Consider the following 15,601-nt stretch of genomic DNA (forward strand, 5'->3'; position numbering starts at 1 on the left):
CCATCAGTGCAACAATCAGGGACAATTTTGGGGAATATGTGATGGAAAATACCATCTGTATCCAGAGAAAGAATTGCGTAGTTAGAACAAAAACCAAAGACTATTATCTTTAATTTAAAAAAAAAACCTGTTATCTTATTATGTAATCTTTTTATCTCTTATTTTCGTTTCTTCCTATGGACATGATTTCTCTCAACAAATTCAATTTAGATCAATGTATAACATGGAAACAATGTAAAAACTAAAAGACTGCCTTCTGTGGAAGAGGTGGGGGGAGGGAAGGAAGATTAGGGGTAAAAATTGTAAAATTCAAAAATAAATAAAATCTTTTTTTAAAATAAAAAAAAGAAGGGGCGGCTAGGTGGCATAGTGGATAAAGCACCGGCCTTGGAGTCAGGAGTACCTGGGCTCAAATCTGGTCTCAGACACTTAATAATTACCTAGCTGTGTGGCCTTGGGCAAGCCACTTAACCCCATTTGCCTTGCAAAAACCTAAAAAATAAAAAATAAAAAAATAAATGAACCCTTTGGTAGTTTGATATGGTACTACATATGTAAATTAATTTGATAATGTCTTCCTCTATAATTGTGGCTATATTTTATCATATGTTAAAAAATGACAAGATAAATTAAGAAAACATGGGGGCAGTTAGGAAGCACAGTGGATAGAGTACAGGCCCTGGAGCAGGAGGACCTAAGTTTAAATCCAGCCTCAGAGAATAATTATCTAGTTGTGTGACTTTGGGCAAGTCACTTAACCCCATTGCCTTAATAAAAAAAAACCAAGAAAACATTGAAAGGCTTGTACTAACTGAAATAAGTAGAACTAAAAGAATAATTTATACAAGGACAATAATATGAAGAAAATAACTCATTCTCTACCTCTGTGGCTTTAAGGTTCTTCCTTATCCCTACAATATCCTCTCATTCTCATTTATAGTCCCTACTCATGCTTTAAACATAAATTCAAATGCTTTCTCTTTCTCACAAAGCCTTCCTTGATATCCCTTTTACTAATAGACCAACATGTATGTGTTGGTTAGAGTGCATATAGAATTTATTTTGTAGCTCTCTAATTAATTTATCATATATTATTATTTAGGGGATGCTAAAGGGCAGCTTATAGAGAGCTGTCAGAGTTAAGACTTTGCTTCATTTTTCCTGCCTTTAAACTATGTGATTCTAGGTAAGTCACTGAACCATTTTAGTGCCCCTATAAATTTTAGAACAAATATACCTTGATAGATGGCACTTCCACACCATGAGTTCTCTATATCAATGAAATCTTAGTCCTGGACCCCCTAAAACTGTGGAATGAGTTGAATTGAACTTCCTAAATCTAACAGTATAGAAAATTAAATATAATCAATGGCTCTATGATCTTTAGCCCTAGAGGTAATGTCTATCTTGACTCCAGACTGCCAGATCTAAAGAGGAACTTATCCTAAATCAGAACAACTCTAAAGAGAACACAAAGCCTGGATTCAGGAAAACCTGAGTTCAAATCCAGACTCAGCCACTCCAATAGCATTATCAAGAAAACCTCAAATATGGTCAAAGAGTTGGACATAACTAAAATGTGTACAATAACAACTTTCATTCCTTGTCCAAAGAAAACTTGGGAGAATGGGGCACAACAAACTATATTAATATTCTGGCTCAGGTACTGGGGCCCTACACTACTAATTTATTTGCCTGAATATCCTTAACTTAAAATGGTGAACTTTTATAATAGTACATCCTCCCAGGTTTGTTATGAGAATCAAATGAGATAATATTTGCAAAGTGCTTAGCATGAAGTAGGTACTTAATAAATGAATGTTTCCTTCCTTCCTTAGTGCTTGACCCTTTGACTCTCCATCTCTTGTCCTGAAAACCTGTGCTTCTCATTGGTGAGGATTCACTTTATCTAGATACATATGACCTTCCATGATATATTCTGACCAACTTCATTCCATGTCACTTTATGTATATGTGATTCCTGTCCTTCCCCTTTTTCTACTTCTTGCTCTAAGAAAATCAATACCACCTTCTATATAGATGAGATATGCTAATCAATTGACCTACATTTACCATCCCTTCAGGAGTCTATTGCTCTTTACCTTCACTTTGTGCAACAGTTTCCAAAAGGCAGAGTCTCTAGCCTCATGGGAAGGTGTGGTATCCCAAGAGATGTGCAAACAAACCAAATGGAGCATGGGAAGAAAGATGAAATACCATCCTACCTTCCAGTTTCTGTTAGGCAACTAGGTGCCACAGCGGATAGAGTCCTAGATCTTAAGTCAGGAAGACCTGAATTCAGATCCTTCCTAGCAAGTCATTAAACTATCCACCTCAGTTTCCTCATCTATAACAGCACTTATCTACCAGAACTGAGGATCAAATGAGATCATATTTGTGAAGTATTTTGCAAACCTTAAAGCATTATAAAAAATACTAGCTACTGGGATGATGATGATTATGATGATGATAATGTTGATGATAATGTTGATGATCATGACTGTCATAAGACATAGAGTATAATTATAATCTAACTTAAACAAGGCACCCAACTGCAGCAACTGCACAGGTGTCAGTGAAAATATTGTTCCCCTCCAAAACATGCATCCCTTGTGATGCAGAAAGTACCTCTTGAGGAGCAAGCTTGTTTGTGTTCTATGAAGTCAAGAATCCCAAATCATGCTCCCTTCTTGTTTTGATTTGAACAAGCATGCATAGAATATAAACTGCAACATCAATGTCAATTACATTAATTTTTCTTCCCAAATCCAACCTTATTCTGAACTTTCCTCTTTTTGTTAAGGATAGTATCATCCTCCCAGTCATCTAGATTCTCAAACTCAAGTGCTTATCTTCACTCATTCCACATATTCAAAATTTGTCATTTCTATGTTCATCACATCTCCAATATAAATCCTCTTCTCACTCTTCTCATACAGCCAGCACCCTTGTTCAGTGCCTCTAACCTAAACTCTTGAACTGGTCTCCTTAAGTGGTCTTTCTGACTCTAGTCTCTCTCAACTCCAATTCATCCTCCTGACCAAGTGGCACCATGATACTCAATAAATTCCAGTGACTCCCTTTTACCCATACTAGGTTCATATAATATAATATAATATAATATAATATAATATAATATAATATAATATAATATAATATAAACTTGTCTGTTTACCTGGCCAAACTTATTACTTCTCTTCCCAATTAATCCAGAATTACCTCCTGATTTCTAATACATACATAAAAAACAAAACTCCAAAATATTCAAGTATTAATAGAAAATGAAGGTATAGTATCATCTAGTAAACAGAAGCATATTCAGAGGAATGGATAATATGGAAAATATTCTGCTAAATTCAAATTAGAGACAATAGTTCACTTTTACTTGTTTTTACATTGTTTATGATGAACTTACAGAAACATGTCATGCTAAAAATAACCTATTTGTTTATTAAATAGTATGTTTCAAATTTTTTTAAAAGTACCTCAAAAAAGGACTTCAAAAATAATTTCATTTACTTGTCTAGCTAAAGTAATCAAATTCAAATAATTAATTGCTGGTGAGTGATTGTTATTTACAAGTCTGCCCTATTGTCAGAATCTAACAGAGATTTTTAAAAAAAAATGAAGCATATTATATCATACCACTAGAGTATAAAAGTTTTTTCTGTATTTTTAAAAAATAAATTTTTAAAATATTATTTTGTGATCTTTCATTTCATCCTTTTTTAATTTCTATTTTTGCATATGTCTTACAGGAGAGATGGGGAGGGTCTAGACCTATGGTTTTTTTAATATAGGGACTCTAGCATGAGTAAAACCTTTCTACTAATACTTCTCTGCAACGTATAGTCTTGGACAATGAGAAGTACATTCAAGTTTATAGGTGAAAACATACTAGAAGACATATACTGTAATGGGTACAAATGATTTGGACACAATGGTCAACTAAATATTAGGAGACATTGTGGCAAAAAGATGAATGTGCTAACTTGGACACAATAACCTGAATCACTGAAACCATATATCACAAAAATCCTGAGTTTTTATTCTTCACAGATGACTCTTCAAAAGATAATTAATATATAATATAAATATACTGACTTTCTTCTGCAATAAATGCAATTCTATAAAAATAATAGCACCTATCTCATGGGGTTATAAGGAATAAATGAGATCATATTTGTGAAGCACTTAACATAGTGTTTGGTTCACAGGAGCAGGTGCTTAAGAAATGCTTACTCTTTCCTTTGTTACTTTCTTTCCTTTCTTTCTTCCTTCCAATTATATACCTAAGAGAAAGGCAAGAGAATTAGACAGAATGTAATTGCTTAACCAATTTATTTCAAATGCTACATACTGTTCAAAACTAGATGCCAATTTCTACTACTCAGACTAGATGCCTTTAAAACAAAAATTCAGTCAATTGTGCTGAACCACTCAATGACTCAACAAGAAGAAAAAAATCAATACTTAGGAAAAAAATTCCAAAATGACTCAAAATAAGAATATACATTCTTTTCTGGAGACACAGTACTAGAATATCATTTGGGAGAGAAGAAAACTACAGAGAAAAAACACATACACAGGCATATTTTCCCTCTTGACCTCCCTTGGCTTATTTTTCTTTTAACTTATTCCTTAAGGAATAGTTGAAAATAGCACAGAACTTGAACATGCAAAAGAGAAAGAACTCAGAAACACTAAAGATAATTTCTATAGGGAGCACTGTGCATTCCCATTTTGAAATTTTTTCCCCTGACTAGTTATTTAAATTATAAAATTCAACAAGTTTAGTGGTCTTTAATTCTCTTTAACAGTCCTATCCCTAGTAATGATCATTTAATGATGAGTAAGTAATAAATGAGGAAGCAGTAAAAGATGAGTAAGTAGTAAAAATAACAGGAGCAAGGAGCTAACCATGATATGGTGCCTGCATTTCACAAATATTATCTCATCTGGTCCTTGCAACATTGCTGGGAGGTAGTGTTATTATTATTATTATCTCCATTTCACAGTTGAAGAAACTGAAGTAAATAGAGGTGAATATTACTCACTTAAAAGTATAAGGGGATCAAAAGAAAAATAATATATGGGTGGCTAGGTGGTGCAGTGGATAGAGCACCAGCCCTGGAGTCAGGAGTACCTGAGTTCAAATCCAACCTCAGACACTTAATAATTACCTAGATGTGTGGCTTTGGGCAAGCCACTTAACCCCATTGCCTTACAAAAAAAACTAAAAAAAATGTACCCCTGGGGCAAAAAAAAAAAGAAGAATCATTGAACTATCAAAAAGTTCTGACCAAAAAAATATTTTTTTAATTTTTTAAAGCTTTAGATCATATATATATATGTATATATATATATATATGGACATGTGTGTGTGTGTGTGTGTGTGTGTGTGTGTATATATATATGCACAGATAAATTATATTTTTATTTTAAATGATAAAAATGAAACTGCCCAGGAGTCTTAGAAATGAAGATCAAAGTGAAAGGGGTGGGGGTGGGGTCACCAGTCATCTCTGGGGGCAAAAAACTCCAAAAGAAAAAAAGTTCAAGACCATTTTACCCAAGATCTAGGTGTTCCAGGTAAAAGAAAAAAACTGTAAACAGGCATAAAAAATAATTCTAGTATCAAGAAACCACAATCAGGATCATACAAGATTTAGTTTGCATTACTAATAAGGAGCAAAGATCTAGAAATAAAACAGTCCAGAAGGCAAAATATATAAACTATCAATCAAGAATAATTTATCCAATATAATATTATGGGGGTTGGCATGGGAGGGGGGCAGGGACAAAGGGCAGAGGAAGGATTCCTAATGAACAGAATAGAACTGAGGAGAAAGCCTAAAATATAAACTTAGGCATCAAGTAAAACAAAAACAAACAGTACTGAGTAATTATAAAGAACTAGACAAAAATATACTGTTTACATTGTAATATGGAAAGATGAAACATGTGTCCCTTAAGAACTCCATCATCAGGGGCAGCTAGGTGGCGTAGTGGATAAAGCACCGGCCTTGGAGTCAGGAGTACCTGAGTTCTGATCTCAGACACTTAATAATTACCTAGCTGTGTGGCCTTGGGCAAGCCACTTAACCCTGTTTGCCTTGCAAAAACTAAAGAACTCCATCATCAAAAGGAATTATTGAGGCAATAAGAAAATAAATTTATTTTGATATTTTGATGATCTTAAAAGAAAAATGGAGTCTTTTTTTTAGGGGGTTTTTTTTGCAAGGTAAACAGGGTTAAGTGGCTTGCCCAAGGCCACACAGTTAGGTAATTATTAAGTGTCTGAGACTGGATTTGAACCCAGGTACTCCTGACTCCAGAGCTGGTGCTTTATCCACTACGCCACCTAGCCGCCCCAGAAAAATGTAGTCTTCTGGGGGTGGAGCCAAGATGGCAACATGAAGCTAGCATGCTCCCAGAGTTTTTCCCTACACAATATTAATTGAAGCCTCTACATAGACATTAAAGCTGCAGATTTCATCAAAAAAAAGAGATAAAAACAAGTTTTCAACTGTATATTTCATGGAGGATCTTCAATGAAGATTTCTTTGGAGGAAAGGGGGAAGAAAAGTCCAGTCAGGAGGGAGAGTGGAAAAGTCAACCAGGAGGCTTTTAGCCACAGTGCAGCCCAGGTCTAAATAGCACAGGGAGGGTCACAACCCCTGACAAAGTCTGAATCCTGAGAACACTGAGTCAAAAGACAGGACTGGGTTGGGAATAAATCACTGCATAGGCAGAGTCTGGACATAAAGAAAGAAATAAACTTCTGCATAATAAGTAATGCCTGCTGCATAGGCAACATCTTGGCCAGCACTAAGTCAGGTAACAGACACCAGCTAATGCACAAAAATCTCAGAACTAAAAATGAGCAAAAAAACTAAAAGAGTGCTAACCATAGAAAGTTACTAAGGAGACTGATATGATAAATATGCCATCTCAGAAGAAGAAAGCAGTGACAAATTACATGGGAGTTCTCAAAGGTGTCTATGAATTGATCTCAAAGCCAAAACCTCATAGAACAGCTTAAAAATGAATTTGAAAACTAAAGAAGAAAGGAATTAGAAAAATTGGAAAAGGAAATGAGAATTATGCAGGGAAATTATGAAAAATTTACCAAAGAAATCAACTCCATTAAAAGTAAAAATATGCAACTGGAAAAAAAATGTAATTCTTCAAAAAATAAAACTAATCAACTGGAAAAGCAATGCAATTCATCTAAAACTCAAACTGACCAACTAGAAAAGGGAATGCAACTCAGCAAAAAGTAAAATTAACCAACTGCAAAAGCTAACTAAAGAAAATAAAATTCTAATAATTAGAATTGGGCAAATGGAAACTAATGAATCCATGAGACATCAAAATTCCAAACAAAATGAAAAAACTGAAAGAAATTGAAGAAAATGTTTTTAGGAAAATGGTTCCAGGAGAGATAACTTACAAATTATTGGTCTATAAGAAAGCCTGGACCAAAAAAGAGCTGGAAAACTGTCCCAATATATAAGATTAAGAAAACAAAATAGTCCTTGAAAGAATTCACAGAACACCTCCAGAAAGAGACCCCATGATAAAAACTCCAAGGACTATCATAGCTAAATTCCAAAATTTTCAAATAAAAGAGAAAATACTGAAAGCAGTCAAAATGAAGCAATTTAAATACAGAGAAAGCATGATCTGAATTACACAGGACTTATTAGCTTCTACATTAAAGGATTGGAGGGCCTGGAATATATTTCAGAGGGAAAAGGACCTTGGACTACAGCCAAGAATTTACTACCCTACAAAATTCAGCATTTTCTATCAGGAGAAAAGATAAATGGTTCAATGAAATAGAGGACTTACAAAATTTCCTGATCACAAGACCAGAACTGAACAGAGTTCAATCTTCAAATACGAGATGCATTAAAAAGTAAATAGAAAGGGAAAATAAATAAATATTAGTCAAGAATATTAAATTGTACACAATCCTACAAGAGAAAATAATACTATAATGCTTGAGGATTGTATTTCTCTTAGGATAGTGAAGGAGTAAAATAGGGTTGAAGAGATTACACTTAGAGAATATGAGTATGATTAGTTCTTGTCTTTCTTTCTCAAAGAAGACTAAAACTATATCACTATATTTGAGACAAATTATAACCCGATTATAACTGATTAGACCAATATGAGCTCAGAATGTTCTATCATAGATCAGGCAAAAACAGTTCAAGTGAACACTTAGGCTTTATCTGATGAGGACACCCCATGCTGGGCAATCCCTGTGCCAGTGTCTCCTACACCTTACTATCCATTCTAAAGTTAAGAGAGACCTTCAGGGTGTTCCAATACTTGGAATACTTAGAGGCTCTATACGTAATTAAATCAGAAGTAACTTTACTGGATACCTAGAGGTTTGTAGTACAATAGGGGCAGAGAGTAGAAGCATACATAGAAGGGTTGGACATAAGGAGATTAAGAAGTAACTTTGTTTTAATTCAAACTTTAGTATCTTTGTTGGGGTATTAAAGGGACAGTACCTGATACTTTGGAATACTATAGACAGAGTTTGGAGAAACTACAATTAGAGGGATGACATGAAAACATCATGAAGAAAAAAAAAACATCATGAAGAGGTTTTTTTTTTTGTTTGACCCTTTGGCTACAATTGCAGGGACTGTGCTTGAGGGGGGAGGGGTTATAAGTGGTTCATAAAATGATTTAGCTTTGCATGATGCTTTGACTCAAAAGGTCCATGTCCATGGAGGGTACCTGAAAAGGGGTTAAAGTATAAATTGATTATAATCTAATGTAATTCTTGTCTCTTGAGAAGTAGATTTCTATTGAAACAGAAGGGTACTTAGAGACTATGAGGCAATGCTCTATCAAGTCAGATAAAAGGAGGATATTTTGACAAAAGGGATGTACTTACATACAAGACAGGATTAAAACAATAAAAACATAAAAAGAACTATACTAGGAGAAGGCTAGGCATTAGTGGATAAATAATAACACAGATGAAGAGGCACTAAGTCCTATTAAAGTAGAGGGAAAGAAAGGAGAGTGTGAACAGTGAGTAAATTCTACTCAATTAGATTGGCCCAGGGGGAGAATAACATACATTCCCAGGGGTAGTTGCAGTGGATACAGCACTGACCCTGGAATCAGGAGGACAGACCTCAGACTCTTAGTAATTACCTAGCTGTGTGATCTGGGGCAAGTCTCTTGACCCTCGCAAAAAACAAGGGTCAAACAAAAAAAAAAACCCACATTCTTAATTGGGTTTAAAAAATCTATACTACCCTATAGGGAAGTGGGGGGGGGGGGCGATAGAGTGGAGGTAGAACTAGTAATAGCAAGGGAAAAATATTGAACCAACTTCTCTGGTGGACTTATGATAAAGAAAGTAACTCACCCCAGAGACAGAGCCATTGGAATCTGAACACAGACTGAAGTACATTTTTTTTTCCCTCTCTCTCACTATTCTTGAGCTTTCTCATCTTCTTGGGGAGGGGGGTATGTTTACTTTTATAACACATTCAATTTCGATTAATGTACAGCATGGAAACAATGTAAAGACTAACAGACTGCCTTCTGGGGGGGGGAGGGAAGGGGGAAATTGTAAAATTCAAAACCTTACAAAAAATGAAAGGTAGAAACTACTATTGTATATAATTGGAAAACAAATAAAATGTTAATTTAAAAAAATGTCTTCCTGATGTATTTTAGTTTGAAGCTCAGAACATGTATAAAACTAATTGGGGGGGGTGGCTAGGTGGCGCAGTGGATAAAGCACCGGCCTTGGAGTCAGGAGTACCTGGGTTCAAATCCGGTCTCAGACACTTAATAATTACCCAGCCATGGCAAGTCACTTAACCCCATTGCCTTGCAAAAAAAACCCAACTAATTGGGCATGTAAACATAATGTTGAAGAGATGAGAAGTATTCAATACTTCCTAACAGTATTGTTCTATTAGAAACCAGAAGGGATGGGAATTCAGGGAAGCCTGGAAGGACTTGCATGAACTGATGCTGAGTGAGATGAGCAGAACCAGAAAAACACTGTACATCCTAACAGCAACATGGGGGTGATGATCAACCTTGATGGACTTGCTCATTCCATCAGTGCAACCATCAGGGACAATTTGGGGCTATCTGCAATGGAGAATACCATCAGTATCCAGAGAAAGAATTGTGGAATTTGAACAAAGACCAAAGACTACTTACTTCCTTCAATTTAGAAAAAAACAAAAACAAAAATGGGGCAGTTAGGTGGCACAGTGGATAGAGCACTGGCCCTGGAATCACGAATACCTGAGTTCAAATTCGGCCTCAGACACTTAATAATTACCTACCCTGTGTGGCCTTGGGCAAGCTACTTAACCCTACTGCCTAGCAAAAAACAAAAAAACAAAAATGCGTTATCTTATTGTGTAATTTTGCTATCTCTTATACTTTACTTTTCTTCTTTAAGGATATGATTTCTCTCTCATCACATTCAATTTAGATCAATGGATACCATGGAAACAAAGTCAAGACTAACAGACTGCCTTCTGGGGGGGGGGGGGGAAGCAAGAATAGGGAAAAAATTGTAAAACTCAAAATAAATAAAATCTTTCTTTAAAAAAAGGGAAGATATGACCAGAAACTATCCACATCTCTTAGACCAAAACGGCAAAAATAGAAGAGAAAAATCCTGAAACATTACCCAAAGAAAACCTACCCAAAATTTTATAATCCAAATCCAGAGCTTCCATGTCAAAGAAAAAAAAATACTGCATGCAACCAAAAGGAAAAAATTAAAAGTACAGTCAGTTCTGCTATCTTGTTTGAAAATACAAATCTGTTCCAACAGATTGATATATTAGGGAATCATTTGAGCCTAATGGATATTTTGTGTTTACTTATATACAATTTTATCTGAGAGAAACAGCAAGAACACTATTTCACAATAACTCACAAGCTGCATCCACTTCCACAAGCAAACTCCGGGTCTTTTTTAAGGTAAAGTATTATATTTATCGTATATGTTCTATTGTGGTAGAAACTGTGGGCAAAAGAGGACTGGCTTATAATTAGGTACCCTATCTCTATCTTAAACCACAATCCCAGTCCCTCTCTTCTGCTTCTGAATTTGCCACCCACTGTAGAAAAAGTAGGACCTCAGGAAGATCCGAGTTCAAATCCTACCCCAGAGGCTTTCAATCTGTGTGGTCTTGGGCAAGTCACTTAATATGTTTGCCTCAGTTTTCTCAACTGTAAAATGAGGATCATAATAGCACTTACCTTTCAGGGTTATTGGGAAGATCAAATGAGATATTTGTAAAGTAATTTAACATAGTATCTAATTCATAGTAGGTACTATGTTATTGTTTCTCTCCCTCCCTCCCTCTTACCCATAGTATTAACTTTGCCAGTCCAAGGTCAATGAGAAGCAGGGGTGGAAATAGGGACCTTGCTGAACAGCAATCTGAAGCTGCAGACAATGCCACTAATATTACAATATTTATACATTTTAATCCATTTGACATATAAAATGTCATTTTTATTAGATCCCCTATCTTTTTTTATGTGTCACTGACATTTTTTTAGGATTGTGCCCCAATCCCATTTTCCCCATTTGTCCTGTGGTTTTTATATGCTAATTTTGTATAACTAGATGATTTTTTTTTTGGAATATAAATACTTTATAATAGTGGAAGTGACTATACTATGTAGTCACAATCTGGATCACAAGATTTGACCACTAAAAAAAAAATCAGAGAACTAAGAATAAAATAACCCAAAAGGCAAAAAGTTTACAACTAAGAATAATTTACCCAACTGAACAAATTCTTGGGCGGGGGGGGGGGGGGCAGAGGCAGGGGAAGGACTGACCTTTAATAAAACAAACAACTTCCAAGAATTCCTGATGAAAAGATCTGGGATAAGGGAAAAATTATGAAATAAAAATGCAGGAAACAGAGAAACTTATAAAAGGTAAACATGAGAAATTGATGATAAAGGTCTAAACAAGAGTTAACTATTTATATTCTACATGTGGGGATGCTACATGCAGCCCCTCAGAATTCTATCATCATCAAGAGTTGTAAAACAGCCTAATAAGAGAAAGGACCTGGGCTTTGTTAAAAGAAAAATGTAAAGCAAGAAGAAATGAAATATCTTGGAGAAAATAAATGATGAGGGAAGGGAAAAATTACCTCACATAATCAGAGTCTAAGACTATAAAAACAAAAAAGAATAGATACAATAAGGGAACACATATACACATATACACACACACACACAGAATAAGATACAAAATACATTTCACTCAATACTCAATAGAGTCACAGGAAAGCAGAGGAAAAGATAGGGGGATAGAAATAGAAATTAATAGAAATATTCATTTTAAGAAAAACAAACTCTAATCAGAGAGTCAATGGCAAAAAGAAGTTTAAAAGCAAAAAAAAGGATAAGGACTTTTGACTGGCCTCTAAGTAAGGGGACAAAAAGAGGAGCAGAGGTACAGAAGCAGACTGTATCAAACACAGAACACAGGTGTTGAACACTTGCCAAGCTGACAACCTTCCTCTTCTTTATAAAGAAGGGCCAGGAAACAAGGAAAAGTATGAGACTAATATAGAAGAGGATAAACAATAACTCTGACTGTAATTTCACAAAAAAAGTAAAATTAATAGATTACTAGGAGAAGCTAGGTGGTACAGTGGATAAAGCACTGGCCTGGGAATCAGGAGGATCTGAGTTCAAATCCAACCTCAGAACCATAATACTTACCTAGTAGTATGACCTTAGGCAAGTCACTTAACCCCATCACCTTGTTTAAAAAAAAGTAGATAACTAGAAAAAAAAACTTTGTGTTCCACTGATAAAGATCTCATCTCTACCTAAAGGGAATTGAGACAAGAACCAGTCTCCTATTGACTAACAGTCAAAAGATAAGAATGGGCAGTTTCTAGAGAAAGCTAAGCTGTCAAAAACCATATAAAAATAGTCCAAGTAATTAACTATTAGAGAAATAAAAAATAAAATAAATTTGAGGTTCTATTTTTTTGCTTGACTTTACCTATTTTGAAGAGATTTTGTTTTGATGCTCTCTTACTGGGAATAGGGGAGTAGGAGGGAGTGGATCTTAGAAAAAATAGTAATTTTTTTTTTGCAAGGCAAATGAGGTTAAGTGGCTTGCCCAAGGCCACACAGCTAGGTAATTATTAAGTGTCTGAGACCAGATTTGAACCCAGGTACTCCTGACTCCAGGGCCGGTGCTTTATCCACTACACTACCTAGCCGCCCCCCAAAATAATAAATTTTTAAAAAGATTCATGTCACCTTTATTTTCTAGCTGTCTTATAAGGAATTTTTTTTTTGTTTTTATACATCACACCAGAGCTATTGAAATCTCTTTCAATGGTAAAGAAATTGAATATTGGCAGGAAAAAAAATGCTCTTTAAAATGTCCCAAATTCTTTTCTTCAACATGAAAGAAACACTAGAATTCAAATTCTCTAGATTCTATGGAAATATTTTATGTTTTCCAAAATAAATCTGATAATTCCTATTGGGCATAAAAATGCTTCAAAAGATCTCCTCAAAGATAGGTCTATAGAATTGTCTTTCTAGCTATTTGCCTAGTTTTAATGATGAGTTATAAAACCCAAATACTCTTCCCTATCTTCCCTTGCTCCCTTGCTTCCTTGAGCCTGGAAGACTCAAGCATCAAATAGTTAGACATCTCCCTACACCAATCAACCAGTGGCCTGGTCTTAAAAAATGCTCTCTTGCAAAATTAACTTCCATGTCTCACTCCAGTTCTGATTACCTCTTTTCCTTATCTTTAACTGTCTCAACTCACAACCACCTCAATATCACCTTCTTTCAAGATTTTTTTCCCTCTGTGTATACTGAATCTCAAAAAAATAAAAATGACATCTGTCATTCTCACTTTAAGAGAGTACTTTATAAGGGGATAGGTTAAAAATGATAGAATTGCTAAAAATAGCATCAAAATTGAGTAAAGAAACTAACTACATATATACACATATAAATTTAACAGAAATGTAATGGAAACTTTCAAATACAACAGACATTATCTAAAAGTAGCAAAATGTGAGGATTATCACTAAATCTAGTCTGAAGCCACAAAAATATTATTAGTAAACCATCAGACATATCATTCTCATAATTCCTCTTTAATTTCCAACTTCTATCACCATATCTATCATAGATTACCAAAGTCACATTTTGATCTTTAACAAGGGCAAGGCTTACTTCAACTGTCTCAACTGGACAGAGCATCTAATTCAATTTATATTTTTAACAGAGAATTCTTTCTACAGCATTCCTGAAAAATGATCATCCTCCTTTTCCATAAAGACTTCAATAGCAGTCCATTTCACTTGAGTATCAGTACTGATTTAAAAGAAAAAGTTTTTCCTTAAACTCTACCTAAATCTGCCTCCACATCCATTTTTTCTACTTCTACCCTTCACACCAGACTTAATCTAATCCTTTCATAAAACAACTATCATGCTCCCACTCAATTTTCTCTTCTCAAGCAAAACATTCTCAGTTCCTTCAGTTAATACCTTTCTTCATCTGGCTGCCCTTCTCTGGATGGCACACCTTAAAAGTTACTCACAGAATTGAATACATTCTGGATAACCAAGGTGAGGAACATTGGCACTACTACTACACTCTCTTTCTGGTCACTCTATCTCTTAACACTACTAAATATTCAGTTGTTATTCTGGACAACAGTTTGTCCAATTAGTAGACAGGATAGGTATTTGAATTTGCTAAGCTTTATCAAAGGATAAGATAAAATTGTCTCTGTTTAATAACAATTCCCTGCTTCCACTTGCAAAATCATTATATGTAAAATACTAATGGATTTTATCATATTTCAATTTTTATTATCCAACTATGAATCTTATGAAAAATTCTAACCACCTCCAGAGAAAGAACCGATAAACCTGTATGCAGACTGAAGCATACTTTTTTTACATCCTTCTTGCTTATTTTTTACTGAGTTTTTTTTCCATCACAGCTAATATGATTATTCTCTAAGGTCACACAGAAAGTATGAATCAAAGGCAGGACTTGAACTCAGGTGTTCCTAACTCTGAGATTACCAGGCTAAATTAATAAGAGCATGATGTCCAAAGTTAATAAACGGATGAGGCATTTGTTGAGAACTTACTATGTTCTAAACATAAAATACACATAGAAAAGCCAGACAGTCCCTCCTCTGATGGAGTTCCCAATGACAACATATATGGAAAATTTCATGGTACCTAGGGTGCAACAGCAAAGCAAGGGGGTAATGCTTCTTACTTAATGCTATTTCCACTGATAAAATTTTATCAGTTTCTGGTGCTGAATTACTTGACAGTACCTAATATGTCTTTGATGACAGTGTCACTAGCATCTTTGGTGGCGAGACCTTTCCCTTCTGGGTCTCCAGCAGCTGTCACTGGAACATGTTAGGAGCTGTTGCTGGGCTACATCTCCACAGGGCTGGTTTCTTCACAGGAGAATGGCTGAAGGCACTAGGCTAGAAACAATGCTATTCCCAATGCTCCTGGTCTCAGGGTCCTGGACTTTCCCATTA

General features: G+C 35.1%; 1 protein-coding gene across 3 annotated transcripts in view; it reads right to left on the reverse strand.

Annotated features, from left to right (window-relative positions):
- Window positions 1-15,601, reverse strand: part of AGPAT3 (1-acylglycerol-3-phosphate O-acyltransferase 3) — a 163,665-nt gene that overhangs the window by 130,438 nt on the left and 17,626 nt on the right. The window contains exon 1 of one of the 3 annotated variants that reach the window (XM_074213870.1): window positions 4,243-4,272. The exons of the other annotated variants lie outside the window; for them this stretch is intronic. The gene's annotated coding sequence lies outside the window, so the exon portion shown is untranslated. Of the gene's footprint in view, window positions 1-4,242; window positions 4,273-15,601 lie in introns of those variants that run through there. 3 annotated transcript variants of the gene reach the window in all.

This window comes from Macrotis lagotis, chromosome 1 (assembly GCF_037893015.1).
Source record: "Macrotis lagotis isolate mMagLag1 chromosome 1, bilby.v1.9.chrom.fasta, whole genome shotgun sequence".
Lineage (NCBI taxonomy): Eukaryota > Metazoa > Chordata > Mammalia > Peramelemorphia > Peramelidae > Macrotis > Macrotis lagotis.